At 35.8% G+C, this 16,336-nt stretch overlaps 1 protein-coding gene across 2 annotated transcripts in view; it reads left to right on the top strand.

Moving 5' to 3' along the window:
• Nucleotides 1-16,336, top strand: part of RNF24 (ring finger protein 24) — a 73,151-nt gene that overhangs the window by 15,462 nt on the left and 41,353 nt on the right. The window lies entirely within an intron of this gene.

The following is a 16,336-nucleotide window of genomic DNA, read 5'->3' on the forward strand; positions in this document are numbered from 1 at the left end:
CTAGGCTGATGCCATGGCACTCACTCTAGCCTGGGCAACAAAGCAAGACTCTGTCTCAAAAAAAAAAAAAAAAAAAAAAAAAAGAATATTTCAATTATTTTATCCAATATGCTTTTTGGATTTACTATCTTATGTTTATTCATGTCAATAACTATTTATTGAGTTTCTTTTATATGCCAGATACTGTTCAGTCTGAATTTACAGAAATCCACATTTTGTGGTAAGAAACACTTGATGAATAACTCCATTACATGTAATGAAGTTGTAATTCACTTCTGAATTTATTAGACCTGAGGTTGTCATTTTAATATTTTTCTGACATTTTACATATGATGAAAGTTCTTGTAAAGCTGAAGAAAACTGGCTCCTCATGAGGAATTTCAGCATTTTCTTCAGGCTAAGATAATTTCCCAGAAACTTCCAACTATTTTAAAACCCTAAGCACATACTTTTGCATAGTAAGTTCTGAGTTTATTTTCATAAAGGCAAAAAAGAAGTAGGGTGATGTAGAGAAAAGCATGGGGGATTTGAGTAAGTTCTGGTCCTACTATTTAACTGTGTGGCCTTGAAACCTCACTTCCCTCCCGAATCCCCTACTCTTTCCACCCCTAGCCCTAAGCAGCTACTAAGCTACTCTCTGTCTCTATAGATATGCCTATTCTGGGCCTTTTATATTAATATAAATGGAATCATACAATATGTGGTCCTTGGCAACGGTCTTCTTTCCCTTAGCATGACATTTTCAAGGTTCATTCATGTTCTCTTTTTGTTATATTAGGTTCCTAGGGGCACATTGATCTGTCCTGTAGGAAGGAAAGATAAACTAACTTTTTTTTAATAAAGAAAAATGACTAGTGTCCCAGGACTCATCAGTCACAAATGATGAGAAAACCCTATAAACCATTACTGTAGCTGCAGAACAAAGAATGGTGTTCTAGTGTAGAATGTGGAAAAGCTTCATTTCCCGTCATTCTTTTTAGCTACGTTTACATACATGAGTAGTGTCTCGATCGATGGTATGTCTTTCAATACAGAGGATAATAATGTGTACCTATGGGGATATTGAAACTAAAACTCTTGTACCACAGTAATTTTTATTTGCTATTTTCCTCTTATAACTAATTTTCTTGCTCACTGTTCTGCATAACTCAGACATTATTATATAAGGTCAGTGCTACATTTTTAATTCTTATGTGAGCTTGACGAGTAAGCTAAATGCTGGGTATTTTATTTGGGAATAACCAGTTATTTTACATTAGTATAAGTGAGCTGTTGGAAACAGGATACATGGAAGTGCAATCCTCAGAGCATATTCCACCTCCAAATTTGTGGATATAGTTTAAAAAAACACACCAAAAAACAGACTTTTGACTTTGAAAACCCAGCCTCTCTGTGCCTCAGTTTCTTCCTCTGTATAGGATTGTGATACTTAATTGGACTGCGATACTATTGGACTGTGATACTTAATTAATACTGAATATCTTTAACTCTGTGGTTCTGTGAAGATAATTGGCAAATGTATTGCTGTTGATCTCAGACTCTTTCCTATGTCACATCAAGTAGATTACAGTGTAATGTCAGATTTCCTGTGTTCTAATTAATTACATAAAGTACTGTCATGACAGAAGCCTAGTAAGTAATATGTACATTCTTAGCAAAAACTGTATTTTTCTGAACTAGACTTAGTTCAGAATTAGTTCATTATTTAACATTCTAAATGGTCTGTGAATATAAAATAATTCAAAATAGTAGGGACCTAGAACGTCAATATATTAGATGGGTTCAGCTGTGAATGACAGAAAACCCAAAACAACAAGTGGCTTAAAACAAGATTAAAATTTGTTTCTTCCTCATGTAAAAGTTGGCACAGGTCTGGTATGGAGCTCTGTGACATCAGGGACATTTTACCACTTAACCACTACTTCCTCTTAGGTATAAACTTCGTTCTTATTGAGCAAGATGGTGGCAGCCACGTTATAGGGAACAGGATGGAGAAAGGTGAAGCAATAGGTAAAAGGTGTCCGTCAATGCTGTGTTAAGCATGATTCCCAATTTCAAAAACTGAGACATGTGGTCATGTGCAGCTGCAAGGAAGGCTGGGAAGTGTATTTATGTGCCTGGCCAAGAATTCTAATTAAGTGGAACAAATAGAGAACAGATATTGAGGAAGGGGTAGGAGAGCAAACCATCAGTCTCTGCCACAATCTTTTTAACGATAAACAAAAGGGAAAACCAAGAAGCATTTAGCATTATATCTCTTCCTCTAAAGAAGAAGGGTTTTGTGTTTCTGTTAGCTGTTATTGATTCTCTAAGTGGAAATGTCCTTTTAGAGGAGAAGGGCTGACAACTTAATGGAAACACCTCTTAAGAATATGTCATTCTCTTTTCTGTAATTGTGTTAGTGCAGGAGATCTTCCAAAACAGAGCTGCTAGATATATTTCCTGGTTTGAATTCCGGAGTTGAAATCATGGTTTATCACCCAGATTCTTGTGAGTTTAGGTAAGTGTGAATTTTTTCACTGAGCCCTTTAGCCTCTGGAGGAAATGCTCAAGTAGAAAATAGACTTGACCCTAGATGTCCAGTGACCTTACTGGGGGCATATAGCTTGTAAGGCATCATCTCACCTGAGCCATCCATCTTTCATTCCTGATCTTGAGGGGGGAAAAATTATAAACTTTTATAGTCTTTAATATATCTGTCTATGAAATTAGAATAATAGTGCTTTGCATGATGAAGACTAGTAATGGTCTTATAAAATTCTAGGGCTAATGATATTGCAAGTCTTAACTCTTTAAGACCCATTTAGAGGGAAATTATTCATTGTTCTGGAATTATTCTGACCTTTTCAGAATTTTTTAAGATGTAAAATCAGCAGAATCTGACTCAACCCCCAGAAGATTGAAATAACATATTTCATCTGCTCCATTGTCTCAGTTCCATTGCCTGCCTAAAATCATCTTAAGGATGAAGTCTTCCTATATCTTTCTTAGAAGAACTAGGTGATCATATTAGGTCAAGGAGGGGGAGACTTTAAGACAGTGCTTAGGACCATATTATGTAGAAACTTAATTATCACCAGTGTCAAACTACCAGGCAGCCTGCATACTTTGCTGGATTCATAACTATTTGAGGATTGCTAAATTAGTCATGAGCATCTTAGATGCTGTTTTGTGGCTATAGAATTTTCCTTCTACAAAATTAAGATCCATGGCTGGGCATAGTGACTCATGCCTGCAATCCTAGCACTCTGGGAGGCCTAGGCAGGAGGATTGCTTGAGGTCAGGAGTTTGAGACCAGCCTAAGCAAGAGTGAGATCCTGTCTCTACTAAAGAAATAGAAAAAAATTAGCCAGGCAACTGAAAATAGAAAAAATTAGCTGGGCGTGGTGGCACGTGCCTGTAGTCCCAGCTACTGGGGAGGCTGAGGCAGGAGGATCACTTGAGCCCAGGAGTTTGAGGTTACTGTGAGCTACCCTGACACCTTGGCACTCTAGCCCAGGCAACAGAGCAAGACTTTGTCTCAAAAAAAAAAAAAAAATTAAAATCCAAAAACTGATAGACTTTTAATTTATATGGATTAGCCATCTGGAAATTGTCATTGAAGAAATGTAGCTAAACTAACACCTGTTTTCCAAAGTTCTGTACCTTGCCCCAGTCACTTCAGAAAGGAGTCCACTGTGGCCCAGGCTCAAAGATGTGGATCTAGGCCAGAGTGGCCCAGGAGATGTGGCTCAGAGTGGGCCCAGATAATTCCTGACTGAGAAAAAGTCAAACCCTAGCACCAATGCCAGCTGCACACCAGAGAACCAAAAGAGACTTTGGTGGTAATGGTGAGCATTCACTATATGCCAGGCACACTCCAGAGATGGATATTGTAACTATCCTCATTTTACAGATGGGACAGTGAGACATGCCTATAGTCCTAGTGGGGGAAATGCTAAGCTCAAGTCTGCAAAGTTAATGCCTCTACTATGGCATCTTTTCATGGAACCCACTTACTGCCATGGAGCTTTCTCTAATTTATTCTCATTTCCTAGCTGATGAATTTCCAAACCATCAGTGACATTGTCTTCTCTCATTCTTAAGGCTGTACAATGACAGAACTATTAATTTTTCATTTGTTAGCTTGTCCTGGATTTACTACTCTAGAAGTGCTTATGGTTTACTAAACTTCCTTGTTTCACTTTTAATACATACAGTTTATGCCTTCTCATCTTTCCTCTTCAGGAATCCTCAGCTCATTTAGGAATTCTGAAAAACCGGTACTTTTTCTGGTAATTAAGAATTCATAGGAGTACAAAAGGCTTATATAAAAAAATGCATCATTAAAATCCTTGAATAAATGTGCTCAACCCAGAACCCTCAAGAATAAAAGGTAACCTATCAAGGTTTATAGTGAGCTCTCTTGATACTCCTTCCAGAGTAGCTTGAACAGGATCTAAAGACTGTACACCTTCACCAGGGTTTAGGGTTTGCATTAGGATCACCCACAGCTCAGTAATTTTTATGCTACCAATTAGAAAAGGAGGCCCATATGTAGAGAAAATTTAGTGCCTTCTAATAATCTTTGTATACTTGAATTTAGTTATTAATTTACTCTGTAGATGGAACAAACTCAAGTCCTTTAATTTAAAAACAAATAAATCTTTCATGTCTACTCCATTAAACAGAGTTGTATTGATCTCTATCTAGTAGCCTGTGCTTTTCCAGGGAGTTATAACTGACTATTGGTTTATTTTCTTATGGACAGGAGTCTTAAATACAACTGACCTAATCAGATCATCACAGCCAATTATTCCCTTTATTTAAAGAGTGATTCTTTTTTCTATTTTTAAGGCCACTCTGGCTCTTTATTTCAGGATGTTTTCTTGGTTATCATATAGACCCAGCAAATCTGAAGGCAGGTTTTTTTTGTTTTTTTTTTTTTTTTTTGAGACAGAGTCTCGGTTTGTTGTCCAGGCTAGAGTGAGTGCCGTGGCGTCAGCCTAGCTCACAGCAACCTCAAACTCCTGGGCTCGAGCGATCCTTCTGCCTCAGCCTCCCGAGTAGCTGGGACTACAGGCATGCGCCACCATGCCCGGCTAATTTTTTATATATATATATCAGTTGGCCAATTAATTTCTTTCTATTTATAGTAGAGACGGGGTCTCGCTCTTGCTCAGGCTGGTTTTGAACTCCTGACCTTGAGCAATCCGCCCGCCTCGGCCTCCCAAGAGCTAGGATTACAGGCGTGAGCCACCAAGCCCGGCCAGAAGGCAGGTTTTTAATATTCAATGCTGTTTCAAGAAATGCCATGACATTTTCAGAATAAAATGAACCTTGATTAATTTTAATTTAAAAGACACAGTTCTTTGTCACAGATTGAAGGAGACTAAAGAGCTATAACTAAATGTGATGTGGGGTGCTGGATTGGATCCCAGAACAGAAAAAGAACATTAGTGGGAAAACTGGTGAAATGTGAATAAAGTCTGTATTTTAGTTAATAGGATTGTACCTTGTTGATTTCCTGTCATTGTACTATGGTTATGTAAGCTCTTAACATTAGAGGAAGCTAGGTGAAGGGTATATGGGAACTCTTGCAACTTTTTTCTATAAATCTAAAGTTTTATAATATGAACAAAAAGTTTTAAAATATATACTTTGTTTCTAATTATTTGGGAATTACAGTGTTAGCCCTTCTGGCAGTTCCCTTTAAGACAATGAAGATGATACAAGATGCATCAGTATACTGACTGCCCACAGGAACCAGTCACAGAAATTGTTTTCATTTGTGCATCTATTCTAATCCTTCCAGTCCAGTGCAAGCTTTCAAAGGTCCATGAAAGGCAGCAGGATCTCATGGGAGGAGTAAGAAATTTAGATTCAGATGTGAGTTTCAGTCCCTTCTACCACTCACTATACTTTGAGTTTGGGCAGTCAACTTGACTTTTCTGGGTCTCAGTTTCTTCTTCTGAGTATTGGGGAATATAATACTCATTCTGTTGTGATTATAAGCATTAAATAAGATTTATGTGTATGAATACTGATAAAGTACTGTTTAAAATGTTCATTTTGATTAAAATCCTAAAGATTTGTGTGAAGAAAAAAGACTCCCAGTTTCAGGGATTATACGTCAGGCTGACTCTCTTTAGGTAATTTTTCCTAGATTAATTGTATTGCTGCACTGAGTACAATCAAAATCCATAGATAATATATTTATAATTGTGCTTATGACATTTTGAATCTTTTATTGTTAATAAAAGATTAACAATAGGTTCAGTTTGAACCTAAACCAATATGGCAAACATGAAGCAGTAAGCTAAATAGCATAGTCTATTTAATACAGAGATTTACTTGCACATTATGTTGACTTATTTAAGCCAGTGTCTAACCTTTTTGCTTTGCAAGTCATGACACTAGGAAGAGAATTTAAAATATCAAAGTCCCAAATTTGTTAGTTTTCATGAAATGTAAATCCAGAGTCAGTGGAATCTATAGAGCTATTTTCAAGAGAGACCCTAGAGACCAATTCTACCTGGAGACCCAATCTACCAATTATATGAGACTTACAACCTTATAGTTTGTTTCCAAAAGTGAATTATTCTGTAACTAATCAATAACAAGAAGCTCAGTCAAAATATTTAAATAGTGCTGCCAACTGTCTACGATCAAATTTGATTTTTTGTAGTTTACATCTGAGGGATCTAAAGTTGATTCTAAGTCCATATTTTAGATGGTTTAACGCTCTGATTCTGTGCCTGGTAAAGGACTGCTGTGTGGCTTCTACTATATCTTAATTATTCTTACTGCTGACTATTGATTTAGCTGGTTTACTCAAAGCAGCCTCACATAGATCAATTTCAAAAATTCCAGTCTATTTTTTTTTTTTTTTTTTTTGCACATTAGAAGGGAGATACAAAAATTCCAGTCTAATGCCAAGACCAAAAGAGGTCAAAGAAATAGAAAATTTTCTAGTGAAATAAGAGCTGCTTATCAGTAGTCTTCAATTACTAACTTTTGCTTACCTTTGATTAAAGAAAAATGTTATTTTTAAAAAAACTAATTGTTATTGGTAAAATAACAAGTAAAATCTGTTATCCTCAAGGAATGCATTTTCTAACTCAGTAAAAAGTAGTATATTAACAGGAATAGATGGAAATTCCCTTAGCATGTGAGAGTGGTGTTGTGTGTGAGGAGCTTCATACGTTCTATTTACTGTTAAAAGAGAAGTCTCATTAGATTAGGAATAAGACAAGAATGTGTATTATTAATGTTACTTTTACCATCATGCTAGAAATACTAGACAACTAAGGGAAGAGACAATTTATATATAATTATAAAGGAGGAATTAAAATAGATAATTATATTATCCAACCAAATGTTGATTTAAGACAGATAGCTACAGGATATTTATGTAATATCTATAATCCTTGTGGTCATTTTTCCTCACCAAATCTATTCAGAAAAAGCCAGAGTTTTCAGCCAAGTCTTTTAAATAAGAATAAAAATGTTTAAATCCTTATGAATCTTCACAAACAGGGAACCTTTTTTCTTCAAAAATGGTTTACTTTTTCCAATTCCATTCATAATTAAATTTTTAATTTATCCTCTTTAATCAATACTATGAGTACATACTATAAAATGCTTAAAAGTATAATAAACAAGTGTTCAGTGAAAAGTCAGTCTCCTCCCAATCCTGTCAGAGGTTCACTCACCAATACCAATTTTTTATGTATTTTTCCAGAGACTTTTTAGACTTACACAAAGCTAACTTCTCTTTTAGTTCTTTTTACATTGGGTGGTGGCATGCCACATTTGCTGTTCTGTACCTTTTGTTTCTTTACTTAGCAATATTATCGTGGAAACCGTGCCAAGTCAGCACATATAGATCTATAACATTCTTTAACAACTATAATATGTTAGATTATTGTGATATACTATAACCAGTTACATATTTAGGTTGCTTCCAGTCTTTTGCTTTTATAAATAAACAAGCCTGCATGAAGAGCCTTGTACATGTGTGTCTTTGAGTATGCATGCAAGTACATCTGAAAGATAAATTCCTAAATGTGGAATTGCTGAGTTAGTAGACAAATGCATGTATAATTTTGCTGAGTGGCTCTCATGGAGGCTGACAATTATGCTAACTGACAGTTTTACTAGTAATATTTGAGAGTGCTTTCTCCCCGAAGCAGGAAGTTTTTATGAGTTTTTTTGTTTTTTTTTTTTTAGGGTGGGGGAGGTTGCTTCTGAGTTATACTTAGAAAGGCTTTCCCTATTTTGTGATTATTTTTAAAATTCTTTGACATCTTTTGACACAGTTGGGATATATTTTGGTGCAAAGAGTAAGGCTATCTTAATTTTTTTCTCAGCTGGCTACCTGATTATGCCAATTTTTTGTTTTGTTTTGTTTTTTGTTTTTTTGAGACAGAGTCTCACTCTGTTGCTCTGCCTAGAGTGCAGTAGTATCATCGTAGTTCACTACTATGCAAACTCAAACTCTTGGGCTCAAGTGATCCTCCTGCCTCAGCCTCCTAGGTAGCTGGGAATACAGGTGCACACCACCAAGCCCAGCTAATTTTTTCTATTTTTTAGTAGAAATGGGGTCTCACTTTTGCTCGGGCTGGTCTTGAATTCCTGAGCTTAAGTGATCCTTGCACCTCAGGCTCCCAGAGTGCTAGGATTACAGGTGTGAGCAACAGTGCCTGGCCTTAATTGTACCAGTCTATTACTGAATAATATGTCTTTCTCTCATCAATGGGGAATGTCAGCTTTTGATATATTAGATTCCTACATTCATTTGGGCTGTATGTCTTTCTCTCATCAATGGGGAATGTCAGCTTTTGATATATTAGATTCCTACATTCATTTGGGCTGTTCTTCATCTTTCTTCTATCCACCAGGATAGGCTATGTTATGTCATCATAACAAACAGCCTGAAAATCTTAGTGGCTTATAACAATAAGAATTTTCCTTCCTTTTGGTATATGTCTATCAAGAGTTGGCTGAGGGCTCTGTTCCACGTCTTCCCACTCAGGAACTTAGGCTAATGGAGCTGCCACCATCTTGAACATTGCCACCTGTCCTGGCTAAGGGAAAGAGGGGCCTTGGGAGTCTCATACCATCAATAAAATGTTCAACTTGGAAGTGATATACATCATTTCCCATCACAACTCACTGAAAGATCTTAGTCACATGACACCCCCCTACACAACAAAGGGGCCAGGAAATATAGTTATTTGTGTGCACAGAAGATGGAAAGCTGATAATATTTGGCAAACAGCAACTCTGACTAGCTATTATATTTCTGTTCTTTCCTGTTAATCTGTCAATTCATATGTCAGTAAAAATAGATTTTTCTTTTTTAAAATATTTCTGGCTATTCTTTCATTTTCATTTTTCCTATTAAACTAGAATTAACTTCTCTAGCCACCCTCTTTCTCCCAATAAAGACAACCCTTGTAGGGTTTTTAAAATTGTATCTGCATTAAATTTATAGATTAAAGGAAAATTGACACATTTATAATATTTAGTCTTCACAACTAAGAAGAAAATATTTTTTTAGTTCTTCACATCTTTTTTTACCCCACCCCCTTTCACATCTTCTTTTGTATCTTTCATATTTTCTTAACATAGATTGTGTATATTTACTAATAAGTATTTTTTTTTTTTTAAGAGACAGGGTCTTGCTCTTTCATCCAGGCTGGAGTGCACAACCCAAAGTCCTGGGTTCAAGCAATCCTCCTGCCTCAGTCTCCCAAGCAGCCAGGATTACAGGTGCATGACACCATGGCCAGCTAATTTTTTTATATTTTGGAGACACAGTCTTACTATGTTGCCCAGCTATATTCTTTTTTGGTGTTCTTTTAGTGGCATTCTTTTTTGTTTTACTATCATCTGTAAATAATGATAATTTCTTCTTTACAGTCAGGTTGGTTTTCTTGAAGGATTGGAAAAGGGACAACCATTTCTTAAATAACATTTTTTATGCAGTCAATATTTTTCAAAAATTTCATAGAGAAGATTTTGTTTTCATGATCCATCTCTATATTAATTCCAGTGAATAAGTAGGTTAATATTACACCAACAGTGATAAATACTGTTTATTCCAGCAACTGGAAATACCAAATTTTTAAGAATTTGTTTTGTGCTATGCAGGTGTCTGTTATGCCCACCTATATAAGAACTAGGAGCCAATAAGTAATTCATGTAGATTAAGATTTGGCTTTAAATAAAGAGGCTCACTGTCCTATTCATCAGATTTGAGAGATATTGAAAATTAACCACCCATAGATAATTAGTTTTCAGTGGCATAGCCATTGCTCTCCTATTACATTTTGATTTCCTTTGTTGTCAGAAAAACATTGTGTTTAGGGGAACAAAATCAGCTCTTTTCTAAACTTAAGCAGATATTGTATTACACCTAGATTTTATTTCATGTTGAAGTGGGAACTGCTCATTGTTTCCTATTTCTTTTCACTGCCTTGATGTACTTACAATGTGAAGTTCAACCTGAGAGTATTTTCCTCCTTTATAACTTGTATTCCATTCCGTCCTCCTTCTATCTCAGCATTACTGTGTTGTTCTTCCCACAACCCACACTCTTAAGAGTACTACTATCAGTTAATCGAACCATGAATCAAATAGCAGTTGGTAGTTAAATGTTGATAGGCAGATTCTTTGTAAAATTATAGTGCATGCACAGTCATACCTGGGATAGAAGAGTCAGAAGTAGTCTCAACTTTGAGACTTCAAAGTTGAATTCCTATCTATCATCAAAGTGAAGTCTTATAAAGATCTGATGGAATGATTTAAATTGAAAATTGAGGCTTCATCATTACATTTAAAAAAATGGAGAAAAGGTCTTTATGGAGCAGACACAGAGAATAATTACTGGGAAAATATGGCAGAATAAAAATAGATCCACCAAAATAACAAACAAGTAGATCAACTTAAATTATCATAAACAAATTAATGATAGCACCTCATGCTTGATTCTAGAACTGTGGCAACACCAGGAAAGAGAAAAGCTGTGCACAAACCCAGAGAAAACAATGGTAGCAGAAGAAATGGAAAAACTGCAAACTATGGAAGGATTAGAACTGTTAGTAATGGGGCTGGAAAGGATAAAAGAGACAAAGGCTATTGAAAGGAACTGGTTAGAATTAAATCTTATGAAAAACTGAAGCACTGTGATAAAAGGTATAAAAAATTACAGCGTCCATTAATGAATATTATAAATGGAATCAAAATGAAGGGGTTGTTAGTAAAATTAAGGCTAAATGGAAAGATTAAAATATAGGTGGAATAGACAAATCGGTTATAACAATCCAGTAGACTTAGTTTTTTGTTCCCCCAGTTTCCTTTAAATAATGGGGAGGGATGTAGGTAGGAGGAAACCTCAGTAAAGGAAAAATTGAAGAAATTACTGTAAAAAAAAAAAAATAGACCTTTGCCTACAGATTGAGAGCTTGTAGAGTTACTTATTTTCCAGATTTGGCACTGAAAGACAGAGTACCCAGATACCTATTTATCAGTTTCTTAAAACTGGAAAGAATACCTCTGGTGTATGCTGAGATTTGGGGGAAAAAAACTGGAAAGAAGAAAGAACTATCCTCTGAAGAATAAAAGATAAGAATGACCTCAGACTTTAAACTCAAATGATAGAGAAAAGATACACTTAGAGAAATATTTACAGAATACCAGCCAGTTATCTTGTCTAGCTGTCTGCCTTTTGACCCGATATCTATTTGACCTGATATCTATTTCCAATAGTCAAGTACCAGAGAAGATTATAAAAGACTGAGATGCAGAGGGAGACTTTGGAATTGCTGGAGTACTTTGAATGATGTGAGGCAGTGGTATCGTCCACAAGTGCCACCTTAGGTGCTCATAACTCTTAATGCAGGGTCTCTACCTGAGATATGCTGTATTACAGAGTGTGGGCCTGAGACATCCAGAAATACAGTGTTGCCTTAACTCAGGGATGACCAGGTCCCAGGAAAATCTTGCTATCCAAAGTTCACAAGTATGCCAATCTATAGATTTGTCACGAGAAATAGAATTTTCAGGTGAACTTGAATGATGATTATATATAAGTAAAATTTTCACACTTTTTTCAGAAGTCACATGGGACAAACAGTTAAAATCAGTGTATTACTTCAGTGAGTTTAGGGTTAAAGGAATGTAAGTGGTTTTGAAAAGTCTGTCTTCTCTGATACAGGGATGCTTTCTGAAGAACCTAAGTGTTTGGCAGAAAATGTATTTTAATTCTATACATGTCTGTACTTCTGTACATAAGACTTCTAATACCTTCTCCCTTTAAATTCTTTAATACCCTCCTCTTTAATCTTTTTATGTACACATATGTACAAATATTGGTCAAATGCATCACTCATTTTTTACTTTAAAATGTTACATTTTGACATGATAATATAGTCACAGCATTGAAAATTCTGAAGATCCAAAAGGATAGATACACAGTGAAAGGACTGTTCTCCCTAGGTTCCTTCTTCCCTCACCGAAAACGACTCTCATTACTCATTTCTTGAGTATCCTCCAGGCATAGTTTTATGCATATTCAAACAAATTCATGTATTCATTACTAGTGAAATCTATCGGATATATCTAGCAGTACATGTATTTATAATTTTATTGGCCTCTGACATGGTGGAGAGCAATTAGCTATGGGCTGAGTTGCAGAAGCTCAACATTTGCCCCAGCCTGTTAATTACATACACAGAATCTGCCATCTAATTCTGTCAGGCGCAGGTTATTGCAGTAGGGCTGGGTACTGACCGGTCCAGTAAAGCCACACCGTGCAATCAGCTGAACCTCAGCAACAGGTCTGAGAGAATGGTCTCTTCTGCAGTTGGTTCCTACACTAGCTGAATAAAACATTGAAGTATCCTGGTTTTCTATTATTTATAACTTGTTCCTGGGACTGCCTTTGGTTAAACTAGAAAATAAAAAGATCACATCCAAAGTACAAAGTGTGCCCTCACATTCCCATTTGGGCAGAGTCTTGAGAGAGAACTCTCCAGTTTATTTGTTGTCAGAAAGATTAGCTAGAGATCAGCTAGTCCAAAACAAGAGTTATATTTGGTGATATGTGTTTTTTATAATTATTTTTGATGATACATAAATAAAAAGCTTACACAGAAAGTCACTATGTTCAGTTGCCTTGGTGTATATTTTGCAAATAGTTTTTCTTGGAGTGCGCACTGATCCAAGCTGCGTGTTCTGTGGGTGCTTTATTGAGATTTATTTATATAGCAGGCAGTAAGTTGCACCTGCCCTAAAAATTTTTCCAGGTTAGGCTATAAAATAAATATATATTTTTAAAAAGTAGTTTTTTTCTATACTAGGAATAACCAGTTTAGAAAATATAATAGAAAACATCCCATTCATAATACATATATGTAAATATAAATATATGTATATATAAAGTAGGGATAAACTAAAGCATAAAACCTGTATGAATAAGCTATACAAATCTGAAAGGAATAAAATAAGACTAGATAAATAAAGATACATCATGTACCTGGATATAAAGACCTGTGTTTAGTCCATTTTGTGCTGCTATAATAATACCACAGACTGAGCAATTTATAATGAACAGAAATTTATTTCTCACATTTCTAGAAGCTAAGTCCAAAATCAAGCTGCCACATCAGCAGCTTGCTACGTCATAACATGGTGGAAGGTATCACATGGCAGAAGGGCAAAGGGTGGTGGTGGGGGAACACAAAAGAGAGCCATTTCTTCCTTTTATAAAGAACCCAGTCCTGCAATAATGAACCTACTCCCTCCATAACAAGCGATAATAGTATTAGTCCATTCATGACGCCAGAGGCCTAGTGGCCTAATCACCTCTTAAAGGTCCCATCTCTTAATACTATTACAATGGTGATTAAATTTCAACATGAGTTTGAAAGGGGGCAAATGTTCAAACCATAACAAGACTCGTTCTCCCTAAAGTAAGCTATAGATTTAATGTATTTTCTTTTCTTTTCTTTTCTTTTTTGAGACATAGTCTCGCTTTGTTGCCCAGCCTACAGCCTAGCTCACAGCAACCTCAAATTCCTGGGCTCAAGCAATCCTACTGCCTCAGCCTCCTGAGTAGCTGGGACTACAGGCATGCGCCACCATGCCTGGCTAATTTTTTCTATATATTTTTAGTTGTTTGCCTAATTTCTTTCTATTTTTAGTAGAGACAGGGTCTTGCTCTTGCTCAGGCTGGTCTCAAACTTCTGACCTCGAGCAATCCTCCCGCCTCAGCCTTCCAGAGTGCTGGGATTACAGGCGTGAGCCACTGTGCCTAGCCTCTTCTGTATATGTTATTGGTATGCTAAAGTTATATTAAAATAAAACACTGAATGCTGATGTAAAACATCATAGAAAGGAAAAAGGGAACAAGGGAACGGATGACAAATCAAGAAACAGACCCAGGTGTGTCTTAAGAAGTGACTCTGAAAATGGTAGAATTAAGACAGTGGAGAAAGAATTTCATAAATGCTGTTGGAACAAATGACTGAATTGGAAAAACCATTTTAGTTCTTTTTTCCATGCCGTAAATTCAAAATGGATTAAACATTTAAATGTGAGGCACAAAACCTTACAAATATTAGAATAGAAGTGGGTATTTCTATAATTTGGTGTAGGGAAACCAAAGATAGAAATCATAAAGCAAGGGCACTCAGTGCCAATAGGAACCAGGCAAGAAATTGAATCAGCCAAATATACTGAGTAAAAAAAACTAGAGGTGGTTTTGGGTTTTTTGTTTTATTCACTCTCTTGATCTCTGCCCATTTATTTTGTTTTTTTGATAGAGGTAGAAATATTTATCTACATTGGGAAAAATAACAGCATAAAGCACAAGTGGCAACCTACATTTGGTTCAAAATTAGAGAGTGATAGGGATTGATGGAAACTGTGACAAATGGGGATCCTGTTGACATAGGTCCAAGGGCACACTTACTCTGTAACCTGTAAGAGTGCTTCCTCCAAATTGTGCAACAACATGACATTCTGGGGACCAAGGCCACTCAGCTGCAAGCTGTTTTGCCATGCACAAATGAAGCCCAGTGTAATTAGGGCTTTTTTCCATGTAAAGCTGGAAATTGCAAATTTTATGTTAAATCTCCTAAATTTAAATTAGCTCAATTTTTAAAACTTTGGATAGGCCAAACAAAATACTTCTGCAGGTCAGATTCAGCCCATAGGCCTTGAGTTTGTGAATTCCACTGTATAATTTTGGTTTTAGTTTCAGGATTATGCTTACCTCTTTAAATGAGTTGGGATGCTTTCCATTGTTTCTTTTCTATACTCTGGATCACTTGACAGTGGGCACCCCCGTATTTGCATTTTAGCTTTCCACAGTTTTAGTTACCCAAGGTAAACTGTGGTCTGAAAATATTAAATGGAAAATTCTAGAAATGAACAATTCATAAGTTTCAAATGATGCGCCATTCATAATGAAATCTAGCACCATCATACTCCGTCAGACATGAATCATCCGTTTGTCGAGTGTATTCATGATGTACACACTACCTGCCTATTAGTTTCTTGGTTCTCAGATTTAAAAAAAACAAGATTCTGTGCTATCTGTGGTTTCAAGTATCCTTTGGGGGAGGGGATCTTAAAACATATTCCCTCCACAGGTAAGGGAGGATTACTGTACATAGCAGAGCAAGCTTAGTGCGTTCTACCTCCGTTGCCATCAGAGTTTGGAGCCTTTTTGTGAAGATGTTTCTATATTTTCTATGTTTTCTTCCTGAGCCAGTTTTGGTTATTTATATTCCTATGAAATCTTTTTAATCCAGGTTTTAAAATTAATATTTGAGTTCTCATAGATTTTTATAAATCTCTGTATAATAGTTTTTATTTTTCTCATTCTTAATGTTTGGGTTAGTTGATTTCAATTTCTTTCTGATTTTTTTTTCAATTCATATATTTTTGTTTGGACCTTTACTAATTCCTTTTTCTGGCTTATTTTGTGTGATCTTTTTCTGCTGTCTAAAGTTGAATTCTTGTGTTCATTTATTTTCATTATTCTTTTCAGATTGATAATGTAAATATTGAAGGTTATGGAATTTTTCTCACAATACAAGGCCTTTTCCCCACAATGTGATTAATTTCTAAAAGATCTGTGATTTGTTTTGATTACCTTTTAGACCAAAGTCATTCAAAGATTATTTCTTTAATTTCTAAGTAGTTTCTTTTTGCTGATCTTTTTATTGTTGAGTTAATTTTACTGTATTGTGGTCAGATTGTAGCCTTTAAGATTTCTGTTCTTTGGTGGACTATTCTTCATGGCTTAAAATAATCAGTTTTTCTAAATGCAGATGTTCGAGAT

The sequence above is a fragment of the Microcebus murinus genome, chromosome 16, assembly GCF_040939455.1.
Source record: "Microcebus murinus isolate Inina chromosome 16, M.murinus_Inina_mat1.0, whole genome shotgun sequence".
NCBI lineage: Eukaryota > Metazoa > Chordata > Mammalia > Primates > Cheirogaleidae > Microcebus > Microcebus murinus.